Below are 15,296 nucleotides of genomic sequence, written 5' to 3'. Positions count from 1 at the left end.
GGCCCTGGAGGAGGGTGTCAGGCCATGGAGGAGGGTGTCAGAGGCTGGAGGAGGGTGTCAGGCCATGGAGGAGGGTGTCAGAGGCTGGAGGAGGGTGTCAGGCCCTGGAGGAGGGTGTCAGGCCCTGGAGGAGGGTGTCAGGCCCTGGAGGAGGGTGTCAGGCCCTGGAGGAGGGTGTCAGGCCCTGGAGGAGGGTGTCAGGCCCTGGAGGAGGGTGTCAGGCCCTGGAGGAGGGTGTCAGGCCATGGAGGAGGGTGTCAGGCCATGGAGCAGGGTGTCAGGCCATGGAGGAGGGTGTCAGGCCATGGAGGAGGGTGTCAGGCCATGGAGGAGGGTGTCAGGCCATGGAGGAGGGTGTCAGAGGCTGGAGGAGGGTGTCAGAGGCTGGAGGAGGGTGTCAGGCCATGGAGGAGGGTGTCAGGCCATGGAGGAGGGTGTCAGGCCATGGAGGAGGGTGTCAGGCCATGGAGGAGGTTGTCTGTGGGCTTAATAGTCACCCTGAGTACGCCATAGCGACTCTCCAAGGTGGGGGCACAGTGTGCGTTCCATGGGCGGAAAGTTTAATTTTGAGCGAAAAACCGTATTTTCGCACTGTAAAAAATGTCAGACTTCCAGGCGGGGGAAAACCGCAGGAGGCGTACCGAGGAGGCTTCCAGGAGCCTGGGGAAGATTTTACAAAAGTGTCCTTGACACTTAGAAATATTTTGAAAAAAATCACGATTTTGTGAAAATTGACACGTTTCCCCTACTTCCACGCCAGGGGGGCGTCAATATGTTGTGAGGTACCCCAGGACAGTCGCCCAAATGTGGGTGAAGTTTGCGAGTCATGGGCGCAAAGTCGAATTTTGGGTGAAAAACCGCATTTTCATACTCTAAAAATTTCAGACAAGTGTCAGACTTCCAGGCAGGGGGAAACCGCAGGAGGCGTACCGAGGAGGCTTCCAGGAGCCTGGGGAAGATTTTCCAAAAGTGTCCTTGACACTTAGAAATATTTTGAGAAAATCACGATTTTGTGAAAATTGACACGTTTCCCCTACTTCCACGCCAGGGGGGCGTCAATATGTTGTGAGGTACCCCAGGACAGTCGCCCAAATGTGGGTGAAGTTTGCGAGTCACGGGCGCAAAGTCGAATTTTGGGTGAAAAACCGCGTTTTCACACTCTAAAAATGTCAGACAAGTGTCAGACTTCCAGGCAGGGGGAAACCGCAGGAGGCGTACCGAGGAGGCTTCCAGGAGCCTGGGGAAGATTTTCCAAAAGTGTCCTTGACACTTAGAAATATTTTGAGAAAATCACGATTTTGTGAAAATTGACACGTTTCCCCTACTTCCACGCCAGGGGGGCGTCAATATGATGTGAGGTACCCCAAGGCAGTGACCTAACTGTGGGTGAAGTTTGCGGGTCATGGGCGCAAAGTCGAATTTTGGGTGAAAAACCGCATTTTCATACTCTAAAAATTTCAGACAAGTGTCAGACTTCCAGGCAGGGGGAAACCGCAGGAGGCGTACCGAGGAGGCTTCCAGGAGCCTGGGGAAGTTTTTCCAAAAGTGTCCTTGACACTTAGAAATATTTTGAGAAAATCACGATTTTGTGAAAATTGACACGTTTCCCCTACTTCCACGCCAGGGGGGCGTCAATATGTTGTGAGGTACCCCAGGACAGTCGCCCAAATGTGGGTGAAGTTTGCGAGTCATGGGCGCAAAGTCGAATTTTGGGTGAAAAACCGCATTTTCATACTCTAAAAATTTCAGACAAGTGTCAGACTTCCAGGCAGGGGGAAACCGCAGGAGGCGTACCGAGGAGGCTTCCAGGAGCCTGGGGAAGATTTTCCAAAAGTGTCCTTGACACTTAGAAATATTTTGAAAAAAATCACGATTTTGTGAAAATTGACACGTTTCCCCTACTTCCACGCCAGGGGGGCGTCAATATGTTGTGAGGTACCCCAGGACAGTCGCCCAAATGTGGGTGAAGTTTGCGAGTCACGGGCGCAAAGTCGAATTTTGGGTGAAAAACCGCGTTTTCACACTAAAAATGTCAGACAAGTGTCAGACTTCCAGGCAGGGGGAAACCGCAGGAGGCGTACCGAGGAGGCTTCCAGGAGCCTGGGGAAGATTTTCCAAAAGTGTCCTTGACACTTAGAAATATTTTGAGAAAATCACGATTTTGTGAAAATTGACACGTTTCCCCTACTTCCACGCCAGGGGGGCGTCAATATGATGTGAGGTACCCCAAGGCAGTGACCTAACTGTGGGTGAAGTTTGCGGGTCATGGGCGCAAAGTCGAATTTTGGGTGAAAAACCGCATTTTCATACTCTAAAAATTTCAGACAAGTGTCAGACTTCCAGGCAGGGGGAAACCGCAGGAGGCGTACCGAGGAGGCTTCCAGGAGCCTGGGGAAGTTTTTCCAAAAGTGTCCTTGACACTTAGAAATATTTTGAGAAAATCACGATTTTGTGAAAATTGACACGTTTCCCCTACTTCCACGCCAGGGGGGCGTCAATATGATGTGAGGTACCCCAAGGCAGTGACCTAACTGTGGGTGAAGTTTGCGGGTCATGGGCGCAAAGTCGAATTTTGGGTGAAAAACCGCATTTTCATACTCTAAAAATTTCAGACAAGTGTCAGACTTCCAGGCAGGGGGAAACCGCCGGAGGCGTACCGAGGAGGCTTCCAGGAGCCTGGGGAAGATTTTCCAAAAGTGTCCTTGACACTTAGAAATATTTTGAGAAAATCACGATTTTGTGAAAATTGACACGTTTCCCCTACTTCCACGCCAGGGGGGCGTCAATATGTTGTGAGGTACCCCAGGACAGTCGCCCAAATGTGGGTGAAGTTTGCGAGTCATGGGCGCAAAGTCGAATTTTGGGTGAAAAACCGCATTTTCATACTCTAAAAATTTCAGACAAGTGTCAGACTTCCAGGCAGGGGGAAACCGCCGGAGGCGTACCGAGGAGGCTTCCAGGAGCCTGGGGAAGATTTTCCAAAAGTGTCCTTGACACTTAGAAATATTTTGAGAAAATCACGATTTTGTGAAAATTGACACGTTTCCCCTACTTCCACGCCAGGGGGGCGTCAATATGATGTGAGGTACCCCAAGGCAGTGACCTAACTGTGGGTGAAGTTTGCGGGTCATGGGCGCAAAGTCGAATTTTGGGTGAAAAACCGCATTTTCATACTCTAAAAATTTCAGACAAGTGTCAGACTTCCAGGCAGGGGGAAACCGCCGGAGGCGTACCGAGGAGGCTTCCAGGAGCCTGGGGAAGATTTTCCAAAAGTGTCCTTGACACTTAGAAATATTTTGAGAAAATCACGATTTTGTGAAAATTGACACGTTTCCCCTACTTCCACGCCAGGGGGGCGTCAATATGTTGTGAGGTACCCCAGGACAGTCGCCCAAATGTGGGTGAAGTTTGCGAGTCATGGGCGCAAAGTCGAATTTTGGGTGAAAAACCGCATTTTCATACTCTAAAAATTTCAGACAAGTGTCAGACTTCCAGGCAGGGGGAAACCGCAGGAGGCGTACCGAGGAGGCTTCCAGGAGCCTGGGGAAGATTTTCCAAAAGTGTCCTTGACACTTAGAAATATTTTGAAAAAAATCACGATTTTGTGAAAATTGACACGTTTCCCCTACTTCCACGCCAGGGGGGCGTCAATATGTTGTGAGGTACCCCAGGACAGTCGCCCAAATGTGGGTGAAGTTTGCGAGTCATGGGCGCAAAGTCGAATTTTGGGTGAAAAACCGCATTTTCATACTCTAAAAATTTCAGACAAGTGTCAGACTTCCAGGCAGGGGGAAACCGCCGGAGGCGTACCGAGGAGGCTTCCAGGAGCCTGGGGAAGATTTTCCAAAAGTGTCCTTGACACTTAGAAATATTTTGAGAAAATCACGATTTTGTGAAAATTGACACGTTTCCCCTACTTCCACGCCAGGGGGGCGTCAATATGTTGTGAGGTACCCCAGGACAGTCGCCCAAATGTGGGTGAAGTTTGCGAGTCATGGGCGCAAAGTCGAATTTTGGGTGAAAAACCGCATTTTCATACTCTAAAAATTTCAGACAAGTGTCAGACTTCCAGGCAGGGGGAAACCGCCGGAGGCGTACCGAGGAGGCTTCCAGGAGCCTGGGGAAGATTTTCCAAAAGTGTCCTTGACACTTAGAAATATTTTGAGAAAATCACGATTTTGTGAAAATTGACACGTTTCCCCTACTTCCACGCCAGGGGGGCGTCAATATGTTGTGAGGTACCCCAGGACAGTCGCCCAAATGTGGGTGAAGTTTGCGAGTCATGGGCGCAAAGTCGAATTTTGGGTGAAAAACCGCATTTTCATACTCTAAAAATTTCAGACAAGTGTCAGACTTCCAGGCAGGGAGAAACCGCAGGAGGCGTACCGAGGAGGCTTCCAGGAGCCTGGGGAAGATTTTCCAAAAGTGTCCTTGACACTTAGAAATATTTTGAGAAATTTCCGATTTTGTGAAAAAATGACCCCTTTCCCCTACTTCCACCCTAAAGGGGCGTCAACATGTTGTAAAGCACCCCGAGACAGAGACCTAAGCGTGGGCAAAGTTTGGGTCTGATGGGTGGAACACTGAAAAAAACGCGATTTTCCACTTAGAACAAACATAGAACTTTCAGACTTCCAGGCGGGGGGAAAGCTCTGAAGCTGTACCGAGGACACTTCCATGGCCCCCGGATCGATTTTCAAGAACGAGTCCTTGGGACTTTGAAATTTTTCGGCGATGCGTTTTTGGCTTCCGGGAGCCGCAGAACGTTGGGAAATTCGTTCCGCTCGCCGGCTCCAGGTGTTTCGGGCTAGTCCAGGCCCCAGCTACGCCGCCTGGCCGCCAAATTTCGCAAAATCGAAAAAAAAAAAAATAGAACCGGAATGAGGAATTTCTGGCCGCCGGATCCGCCGCACAGCTCCAGGAAGTCGGACACTTTTCGGCTTCGCTCCCTTAAAGTGGGGGTCGGTGTTTCGCCATGCAAATACCCACTTTTGCACACCAGCTGCAGGATATAGGAGAGAGGGGTACCTCTCGGGCCCGACTGATTTCCGATGTTTTCGTGGTTCCTCAAGTCGGGTAGGCGGTTTGGCGAGTACCCCCCTGTTTGCATGGAAGTCCGCCCTCGCGTCGACACCAGGCTTCCGCGGCTCCAGGGGGACTCTTGCCGGTCGTCTGCCCCAAGTCAGAGACGCGTTTCCCGGGTCGCCTGAGCCTGAACGGACCCTCCCCAAGCGTGTTCTGGTTCTCCGAGGGTGACGGATGTCAGAAGGGAGGCAGATCTGGAGTCTTCGTCCCGAGGAGGGCTCCAGGAGGGCGGATTGCACCCCCTGACTCGGTCCCCTCAGAGCAGGCTTTGCGTTTCTCTGCGTCGGATGTCTCCCGCTTCCACGCCACGGGGGAGACCTATGAGAGAATCGCACTGTGACCCGGATTCCGTCTCGAGGGCGCCCGTAGCGTGTCGGAGAGGTACCTCCAGGACTATCGGGCATGTTTCTTCCCCGTCTCCCCGAGGGGAAGGATGGCAGCGGGTGGGGTTTCTCACCCATGCCCCCCACCGGCTCTTCCTCCGATCGATTTGGCTCAGCGCTCCCGGGTGGGGAGGTGGTGCCGCTCGCTCGGCCCGGGCTTTGGAGCCCGCGTCGGTCTAAGGCGGGCGGTCTCCTTCCTCTTTTACCCCCCCGGGATTCAGGCACGCATCCTTGGGCGTGCACGCCGGCAGTCGCCTCCCGTTCGCAGGACGGTGGCTGCCGTGCAGAGGGGGAGTTTGACCCGAACTGTGGTACGGCAGGGGTCCGACGACCCGCGCGGGCTAATGGCGGGGCGCCCACCCACCTCGGCGTGGGGGCCCGTCGTCCGAATCGCTCCCCGCGCGGGGTAGCACAACGATCTTCTCCGAGGGCGGCCCTTTGACTTCCAGATGCGCAGCTCGCCCGCGGAGGCCCGTGCCGACCCCCACCCAGCGTCCGATGGGCGGCCTCCGCGGTGGGCATCGGCGAGAGCGGCGGCGGTGGGTGGCGCTTCCACGCCACCGCCGAGCTCCGCGTTCTCCAGTCTTTTCCCGAGCCCCTACGATAGTGGGGGGACGACAGACGCGTGGGGAGGCAGGCGGAGTGGGTTCTCACCGCGTGGTGTGCCCGGCCGAACGCCGTCGCCTTCCCCGCTCGTCCGACGTCCTCCGAGGCGGCTCGGAAGGGAGCGCGAGAGGGAGAGAGCGAGAGAGAGAGAGAGAGACCAAGCGGACGCCCCAGAGCGAGAATGGAGGATGGAAAAGGGAGAGACGAGTGGGGCAAAAAGAGTTTTGGCGAAGGGGAGTACCCGGCGAACTGCCGCCCCGGGCTTCTTCTGTTCTCAACAGCGGAGGCACGGCTTTGGGGGGGAGACGCCGCTCGGTTGGGGCTCCTTTGAGGTTACGGGCAAGAGCCCGGGACGAGGGACTACGCCATAGGGCGACGCCGACACGGCCAGGCCAACTGCGCCCCCCGTGCGACCTCCGCGTCGCTGGCGGGCTCTGCGCCTGAGCCGCGGTGGACCCCGACGGCCAGCCCCCCTCTCCCACTCCTCGCGCCCGTCCGCCGGTGGGTCGAGGACCCCCCGCGGCGGAGGCAGGTCTAAGCCAGACGGAGGCCCCGCATAGGCCCCCCACCGCCCTGGCCCCTCTCCCCAGCAGCGACTCTGTGTGTCGCCCCGGGAGCGGTGGGTCACGAGGCAGGGTGGCCGTGGCGTCCTCCGAAGGCCAGTCACCTACGGCCCTCCCCGTGCAAGGGGTGGTTTTTACAACAGATGCCCTCCGATCGGGAGGCCGGGTCTAAGCCAGATGGTGGCGCCGCATAGGCCCCCCCACCGCCCTGGCCCCTCTCCCCAGCAGCGACTCTGTGTGTCGCCCCGGGAGCGGTGGGTCACGAGGCAGGGGAGCCGTGGTGTCCTCCGGAGGCCAGTCACCTCGCCCTCTCCGTGCAAGGTGGGTTTTTTTTCCAGACACCCTCCGCATCGGCCGCCTCGCACCGTACAGCGTGCACGATCTTCCCAGTGGCACTGCACTCGCCGTTCAGGCTCCTGTTTTCCTCCGGAAGGTGACGCCCCGGGATGCCCGCCTGCCGGCACGGACGACGAGGAGGATTTCCCTTCCTCTGGGTGCCCTTCCCGCTGCGGGGCTTCCTATCCTGGCCTCTCTCTTCCTCTCTCACTCTTTCCTCTCCGGGTCCGCTCCCTCGCCTCAACGCGTTCCCAGAGTCGTGTTGGGGACCTACCTCTTTGATCCTGCCAGTAGCATATGCTTGTCTCAAAGATTAAGCCATGCACGTGTAAGTACACACGGACGGTACAGTGAAACTGCGAATGGCTCATTAAATCAGTTATGGTTCCTTTGATCGCTCCAAACCGTTGACTCGGACAACTGTGGTAATTCTAGAGCTAATACGTGCAAACGAGCGCTGACCGCCAGGGATGCGTGCATTTATCAGACCAAAACCAATCCGGGGTCCTGGGTGCGGCGTCGGGACGGTCCTCCGTGGCCTCCCCCCTGCCGCGCTCTCCCCGTAAGCGTTGCGACTCTGGATAACCTCGGGCCGATCGCACGTCCCCGTGACGGCGACGATACATTCGGGTGTCTGCCCTATCAACTTTCGATGGTACTTTCTGTGCCTACCATGGTGACCACGGGTAACGGAGAATCAGGGTTCGATTCCGGAGAGGGAGCCTGAGAAACGGCTACCACATCCAAGGAAGGCAGCAGGCGCGCAAATTACCCACTCCCGACCCGGTGAGGTAGTGACGAAAAATAACAATACAGGACTCTTTCGAGGCTCTGTAATTGGAATGAGTACACTTTAAATCCTTTAACGAGGATCTATTGGAGGGCAAGTCAGGTGCCAGCAGCCTGCGGAGGAAGAGGCGGGGTTTGCTGGGCTGAGGGATTGCTGTGAACCGTGTGCTGAGGACTGTGAGCTCCTGGGAAGGGAGTTTTTTTTTTTCCATCTGGGACTTTTTGCCTGCCCCTTCCCAGGAAGCCAGGACTGTTCCTGGGACTGAGCTTTGGGGCTGAGCCCCTGGCTCCCACCCCCCGGTGCAAGCCGGCTGGGGGTGGGAGGCCTTGCATACCACCAAGAAGCCCCGTGTACCATCTAGCCAGTCCCAGGACCAAAAGCCATGGGTAAAAGTGGCAAAAACTCGGGGAGCCGCAAGCCCCAGAAGACAAGGACCCCTAAGGCCGAGGACGTGGCGGTTCCTCCTCCCGGAGGAGGAGAGGCGGCCGGTGGAGGTGCGGCGGCGAGCCCCCTGATATGGGGCTCTAGGGCGGCTGGGGAGCCATCAACCACCTTTGGCTCCCGAATACACGCGCACCTCCACGAGTACGGGGAGGCCGCCAAACAGCTAAGGATACTCCGGGGGGAGTTGGAGGGAGCCAAGGCATCTGCTAAGTGCAAGCTCCCTGCCTCAAAGAGAACAGAGGTCAACGCCACGTTGAGGAGGCTGAGGGGGTCCATAGCCTCGCTGGAAAGTCGGAGAGCGGAGATTCTGGCGGGGAGCGGCCCCTTTGGGGAGAAGCTACGAAATGACGACCGGTTTAGGGCCATGACCGGTGGGTCTCCTGAGGGGTCAGGAGACCCCTGCCAGGTGGAGGAAGAGGAGGAGGAGGAGGAGGAAGATGGCGGCCCATCTGCGCCATATCCACCTGAAGGCCTGGGGAGTAACACCACCCAGGTATCGTATAGCGGGATAGCCCCTGAGCAAGTGGCCCTCCCGTCGGACTCCAGTAATTCGGAGGAAAGCGGGAGCGAGGGGGAGGATGGTGGCGGTACCAGCAGTGAGGGGGGCTGCCTCATCCTGCAGCAAGTGCGGCAGATCGAGTCCCCAGCACGGTTTGGCGAGCTGTTGTTTGGGGACGAGGTCTGCGAGGATGGGGCAACCGGGAGGGGGAAAAAACGGAAGAAGGCGAAAGTATCCGTGGTAGATAAGTATGTCTACGTCCCCCTTCCCGGGGCTCCCCTGTCCCGTTGTACGGAACCCGCTACCCACCCCGGCTCGGGCCCTGTTGTGGGTCCGCAGCGAGGGAGCGGGGAGAGGAAAGTCTGCCCGGATCGGAGTGCCATGCCTGGTGGTGGTAGTTCTGATTCGGGCAGTGATATGGAGTGCGGTGCCGGCGGAGCCGGCGGTAGTAGTCGTGGTGGAGATGTTCGGGCCAAGTCCCCTGTGGCAGGGGGGGCTGGCCCAGCACCTGGTGTGCAGGCAGCCGGGGCCGCATCTCCGGCGGCGAGAGCTGGGGTGTCCGGGTCCCCCACATGCGGATCCGCTCGTAAGGCTGGATCTTTTTCGGGGACCCGGGGACCGGGAAAGGGCGCGTGTAAGGCACAGTGCAAAGTGCTGGTCGCTCCCCTGGCGGTGTCCGTGGCTGGGTCGGGGACCCCTGTGCGCAGAGCCAGTGATGGGTCTGTGCCGGGGACCCCCCCGCCGCCGCTGGACGCCGAGGGGGAGTGGCCTGTGCTAAAGGGGTCGGCGGTGGTAGCGGCTGGTGCGGGGGCTATGCCCCTGGGCGTCAGTGCCGTGGGGGGCCTTGGGGGTACCCCGGGGTCTCCGGTGCGGGTGGCGTCGGGGGGCGTGGCTTCCCCAGCTGCGGCCCCGGTCGTCCCCTCCATGCGTGTGTCTGGGGCCCGTGAGGGGGGCGTGGCCTCCCCGAGTGTTGCCCGGCCCACTGTGGTTGTGGCATGCGGGGGGGGTGTGCCCTCCTCGGCTGCTGTCCCACCCGCCGCTGTAGTTGCGGCCGGCGGGGGGGGCACAGCCTCGGTGGTCGCGGGACCCCCCGCTGCGATCGCGGGCGGCGGGGGGGGCGTGGCCTCGGCGGGTCCGCCGCGAGTGGCTCCGCCCACTCGAAAAAGCAATAGTAGTGCGGGTTTGGTAGCTAAAGCCGGCAAAGGGGTGCCGGGGTCCCCTGCCCACTTACCATCATCTGGTGGTGCGGGGGCTCCGGTGCCTGAAGATAAAAGTCCTGACTGTGGTCCCGGTATGGAGCAGGGTCCGGTGGCAGAGTCCGGCCCTGCTCCAAGTAGTAATAAAGTAAAAAAAGTGGCTGCCGCAGAGCACTCAGGAGATGCTGCTGCTCCTGGGCTCAGGCGGGGTGGTGTGATTGCTGAGCACTGCTCTGCGGGCCTTAAAGGGGCAGCAGCACCCCTGGGGACGACAGGAAGTGTGCGGCAGGAACCCCCAGCGGGAAGGAAGGTTAGGGAAAAAAGCAAACATCTGATTGTTAATAAAAATGATACTGGGATGAATGTGGCCGTGGCGAGTGTGGATATGAATGACGGTATGGATGTGGGGGAGGGTATGAGTGGTGTCACGAGTGTGGTAGGTGTGAATGGTGTGGATGGCGGTGCGGGGGGTGGTGGGGAGGCTGGCCCATCTGCCCCCTCAGTCGCTCCCCTCCCCCTTTCTTTTGCGAGGGTGGTGGCTGGGGCTCCAGGGGGTTCACGGGGGGCTCAGGGGGTCTCCTCGCCTCTGGGTTCCGGGGACGGCGGTTTTCAGCGCCGTTTTCTGGAAGCCCTAAAAAACGGAGAGCGGTCGATCTTGGTAGAGGGAAGAGAGGTGGATCTGTCTTTCTGGCTGGAGAGACATGGCCTGGCCGCCTTCCAAGATAGAAGGGAGGGGGAAACCGTATGGTCCCTCCCGACAGCCGGGCAGGGGGTGGCGAGGAGGAATGTAGTCCGTCTCCGCTGGAGGGGCAGTGAAGCTTGCCCACCCAGGAGTAGGGTGGTGGAGCTCCTTCTGGAGATGGGCTTTGGGGTGACTGACATCTTTGCCCTGATTCATCTTGCAGCCACCCTCTTCTTTGACGTCAGTTTCGTACGGCCGGAGGGGCTTGAGCTCTTCTGGTCGAATTACGAGCTGGCGAAGGAGGCGCCCGGCTGGCGAGATTTCGCTGTACAAGCGGTGTCTCGCCAAAATGGTGTGAAGAAAGTGACCGTGGTAACATGTAACGAGTCACTTTCTGGTGTTGATATTCTGACGTGGCTTTCCCGGTATGGGGAAGTCACGGACGTCCCAAAAAAAAATCTGGACGAGTATGGCATTTGGTCAGGGGGCTGGACCTTCATGATGAAATTGAAGGTCTCAGGAGGTACTGTCACCCACATCCCTTCCTCTGCGTTCATTGGAAGGGACCGGATCCTGATCTTCTACCAGGGGCAGCCGAAGGTCTGTCACAGGTGCGGTGATCCCCGCCACTTCAGCGCAAGCTGCAAGGTGCAGAAATGTGCCTTGTGTGGCGGGGTAGGCCATCTCGCTGCATCCTGTAAGGATATTCGGTGTAACCTGTGTGGTGATCTGGGTCACCCGTACAGCCGCTGCCCTCGCTCTTTCTCCAACTCTGCTGCTGGCCGGGTGGGGGGAGGCCGTGAGGGGGTAACCTCTGGCGGTTCAACCTCTGCCGTGGTAGGTGGTGGCGGCGGGGGAGGGGCTGAGGGGTCGGTGAGGAGAGACAGAGCCCGGAATCCTGCCTACCAAAGGAGGCAGGAAAGGCGCCGCGGGGGTGGGGGGCAGGGAGAGCCTCAGGCAACTGGGGTAATGTCTGCTCCCCCCTCTGAGGCATCGGCTGTTGTCGCTGAGGCCCCGGGGGAGGCGGAGGTGTGCGAGGAGATCAGGAGGATGGAGAGGGAGGATAACAGGGCTGACTCCGACAACTCCTCCCAGTATGAAAGTGTGGATGAGGAGGTCACGGATCAGCCGACAGCAAAGCAGGGTGTGAAAAATCGTACCAAAAAAAGGGGGAAGAAGAAAAAGAGGGTTGCTAAGCCTTCTGGTCCTTCGCCCCCTCCCCTGACTGTAGATGTGCCAACGGAAGGGCTCACCGGCTCCCCTCTGATTGCCCTCTCCAACCGGTTCCAAGCCCTCGTCGACTCTGCGGAGCCGGAGGTCGGGGGTGAGGGGCCGGGGGCGGCGCCTGAGGGGCTTTCGGGGGGCGGCGCGGTCTGTCCTCCGGAGGACGTTGTTTCCTCTGGGGGGGGGACTGACCCGGAACCTAGAGGCGAAGACACCAAAAACGAAATGGATACCTCATCCTCTTTAAAGAGGAAGGCCACGTCTGACCCAGTCCCTTCTTCGGGGGGGCAAGGTAAAGGTAAAGGGGATGGGGTGGGGAAAAAGAAGGCTGTCTAACTCAATCACCCATGATGGCTGAACTCACCCCGTTGACTCTGGCGTCGATTAATGTCGCCAGCATTAAGTCTGATGCGGCTAGATTTGCGGCCTTTGATTTTTTCACCCGAATTGAGGCTGAAATTTTGTTTTTGCAGGAGACCAGACTAACGGACATGGGGGTCATCCACAAGGCAAAAAAGGAGTGGAGGTGTGGGCCCTCATACTGGTCTCTTGCGGCCGAGCCGTATAGCGGGGTGGCGGTCCTTTTTAAGACCGCTGAGGTGGAATGCCGACGGGTTATTGAGATAGAAATGGGGAGGTGCCTGGTCTTAGACGTCTTCATGAGGGGACAGGAGCTTCGGCTCATAAACATCTATGGCCCACAGTCTAAGTGGGACCGTAAATGTCTCTTTATGAAGATCAAGCCCTTTCTTTTTACGAGCCGGCAGGTGGTCTTCGGTGGGGATTTCAACACCATTACGAGATCCCGTGATAGGGGAGGTCCCGGAGGCCGCCTGGCTTATGATAGCATAGCCTTAAATAGTTTAGCTAGTGAAGCTCGCCTGGTGGATGTCCACATTCGGCACACCCCAGGTCACGGGGGTTTCACCTTTCATAGGGGTAGCAGTAGGTCTAGGATAGACAGGTTTTTTTTGAAGGAGGACGCCATCTTTTCTGCAGTGTCCGCCGTGGAGGTGGAGTTCTCCGATCACTGTTTAATTTTCTTTTCTCTGAATGTTACAGAGACACCCCGGATGGGAAGAGGGCTGTGGAAGCTGAATTCATCCCTTCTGGAAGAAGCGGAGGTGAGACAATCGTTTGAGGCCTTTCTTCAGAGCCAGGTACCGCTTTTGGATCTCTGTAGCACTAAGTCTGAGTGGTGGGAGATCTTCAAGAAAAGGGTGGCGGGGTTCTTCCGTCAGCTCTCGAGCCTCAGAAGTCTGAACAGGCACCGCTTGTATCAAGGCCTGAGGAGGAAACTCGAGCAGCTCGTCTCGACTGGAGGTGACCGAGAGGAAATCTCCAGAGTGAAATCTTTGCTCAAGGGGTGTCAGTATGATAGGCACGCATCTTTGGTTTTTGAGAGGGATTTCGGGAAGTACCGCTCGCCCGACCCTTACAGAAACTGTAAGATGTCAGTGAGTTGTAAGGTGGTGACAGGACTGATCGATAGTACGGGTTCCCTGAACAGATCCAAATCAGGGATCCTGGAGGTGGTCAGGTCCTTTTACTCGCGCCTCTTGAGAAGGAGGGATCTGGATCGAGATGAGATGTCGGCTTTCCTGGCCGAAACCGTTCCTGAGCCAGGGGATGACCCCTCTCTTCACATTTTGGCAGAGGTAATCAGGGAAGAGGAAGTGAGACTGGCCATTGATGGGCTCCGGCCCAAGAAATCGCCAGGTCCGGATGGCTTAACATCCGAGTTTTACAAGACTTTTAGGGACTCCTTGGTCCCCCTCTTGACTGAGGTGTTTAATGAGTGCCTCTCCTCGGGTGCTCTTCCCAGTTCAATGAGGAAGTCCGCCTTGATTATCTTGTCAAAGGGTAAGGACCCGTCCCGTATCGAGAATTGGCGTCCCATAGCGCTTCTTGATACGGACCGAAAGATTCTGGCAAAGGTGTTGTTTAATCGCCTGGTGAAGTTTGCACCCCGGCTCCTTTCGGGGGCTCAGCATTGTTCTGTTCCAGGCCGCAGTACTTTTAGTGCTGTGCTCGGTGTCCGAGAGGCAGTGGAGCAGGGCATTGCGGGTCGCTGGAAGGGGTACTTGTTGTCCTTAGACCAGGCAAAGGCTTTTGACCGGGTTAACCATGAGTACCTCTGGTCTGTCCTTCTGAGGTATGGTCTGCCGGGGAGGTTTGTCAATTGGTTAAAGACCTTGTATGAGGGGGCTGAGACTTTCCCGCTCGTGAACGGTTGGGTTGGTCACCCTTTTGAGGTGAGCTCTGGGGTCCGTCAGGGCTGTCCTCTGAGCCCACTTTTATACGTGTTCGCGATCGATCCCTTCTTAAGGAGGGTAGATCGTGGACCGTTGGTGGGAGTCGGGATGGACCAGGCGGAGCCGGGGGCCGCTCTGAGGGTGGTGGCGTACGCCAATGACGTCTCCCTTTTTGTGTCCTCGAGAGAGGAGGCGGATTGGGTCATGTCTGAGGTCGTGCGCTACTCGGAGGCTTCCGGGTCCATGATCAACCGGGAAAAGTGTGAGAGTCTCTGGCTGGGAGGGGGAGATCCAAGTTTCGATCTCCCGGACACCCTTCCAGGGCCCCAGTCCTCCGCTAAGATCTTAGGCATCAATTTTGGCCCAGGGGACTATCCCCATCGAAATTGGGAAGGCAGGCTCAAGATTGCCGCCCAGAAGGTGGACCAATGGAAGGGTTGGTCTTTAACCCTAAGGGAAAGGGTCAGCTTGGCCAAGGGTTATTTGCTTCCTTTGTTAATTTACTTGGGCAGCGTCTGCATCTTGCCGGAATCTCTCTGGACGCGGGTCTATAGCCTGTTCTTCCAACTGTTATGGGGGAACAGGCTTAACCTAATCAAGAGGGAGGTCACGTACCGCACGAGGAGACTAGGTGGGTTGGGTATGGTCAACCCAGTGGTGTTCTTAGTGAACACCTTTCTTAAGACCAATATTGCCAACCTCTGGACAGAGAGGGCTCCTCCGTGGGTATTCTCCTGCAGGGGATGGTTTCGGCCTTTCTTCCAGGAATGGGAGACAGGAGGGCAGGTGAAGGACCTACGCACACCGCATGGACATCTCCCGGCTTATGCTACCCCGGCTCTGAAGGTGATCCGCCGGTGGGGTCTGGGAATGTGGGAAATCAGGGCCATGTCGAGGAAATCCCTTGACAGTAAGGTCCTGTTGACCCATTTCCAGAAGCCCCTGGTGCTCAGAGATTGCCCAGGCCGGGATCTGGAGGGGGGGCTCGGGTTGTTAAATTCTTCACGGATCCCCTCGAAGTTTTGGGACTTGGCCTGGCGCTGCTTCCACGGGAGGCTGTATGTGAGGGACAATCTGAAGTACAGGAACTCTGATGATCGGGGTTGTCCCCGTGAAGAGTGTGGCGACGTGCTGGAAAGCATGGAGCACTTCCTCCTTCAGTGTCCCTTTAATGCAGGGGTTTATAACCGGGTGGGTGCTTCCATAGGCTGGCCCCGGCTGGCGTCCCTCTCT

Source organism: Ranitomeya imitator, chromosome 10, assembly GCF_032444005.1.
Source record: "Ranitomeya imitator isolate aRanImi1 chromosome 10, aRanImi1.pri, whole genome shotgun sequence".
NCBI classification, from domain to species: domain Eukaryota; kingdom Metazoa; phylum Chordata; class Amphibia; order Anura; family Dendrobatidae; genus Ranitomeya; species Ranitomeya imitator.
This window is presented reverse-complemented; position numbering follows the sequence as displayed.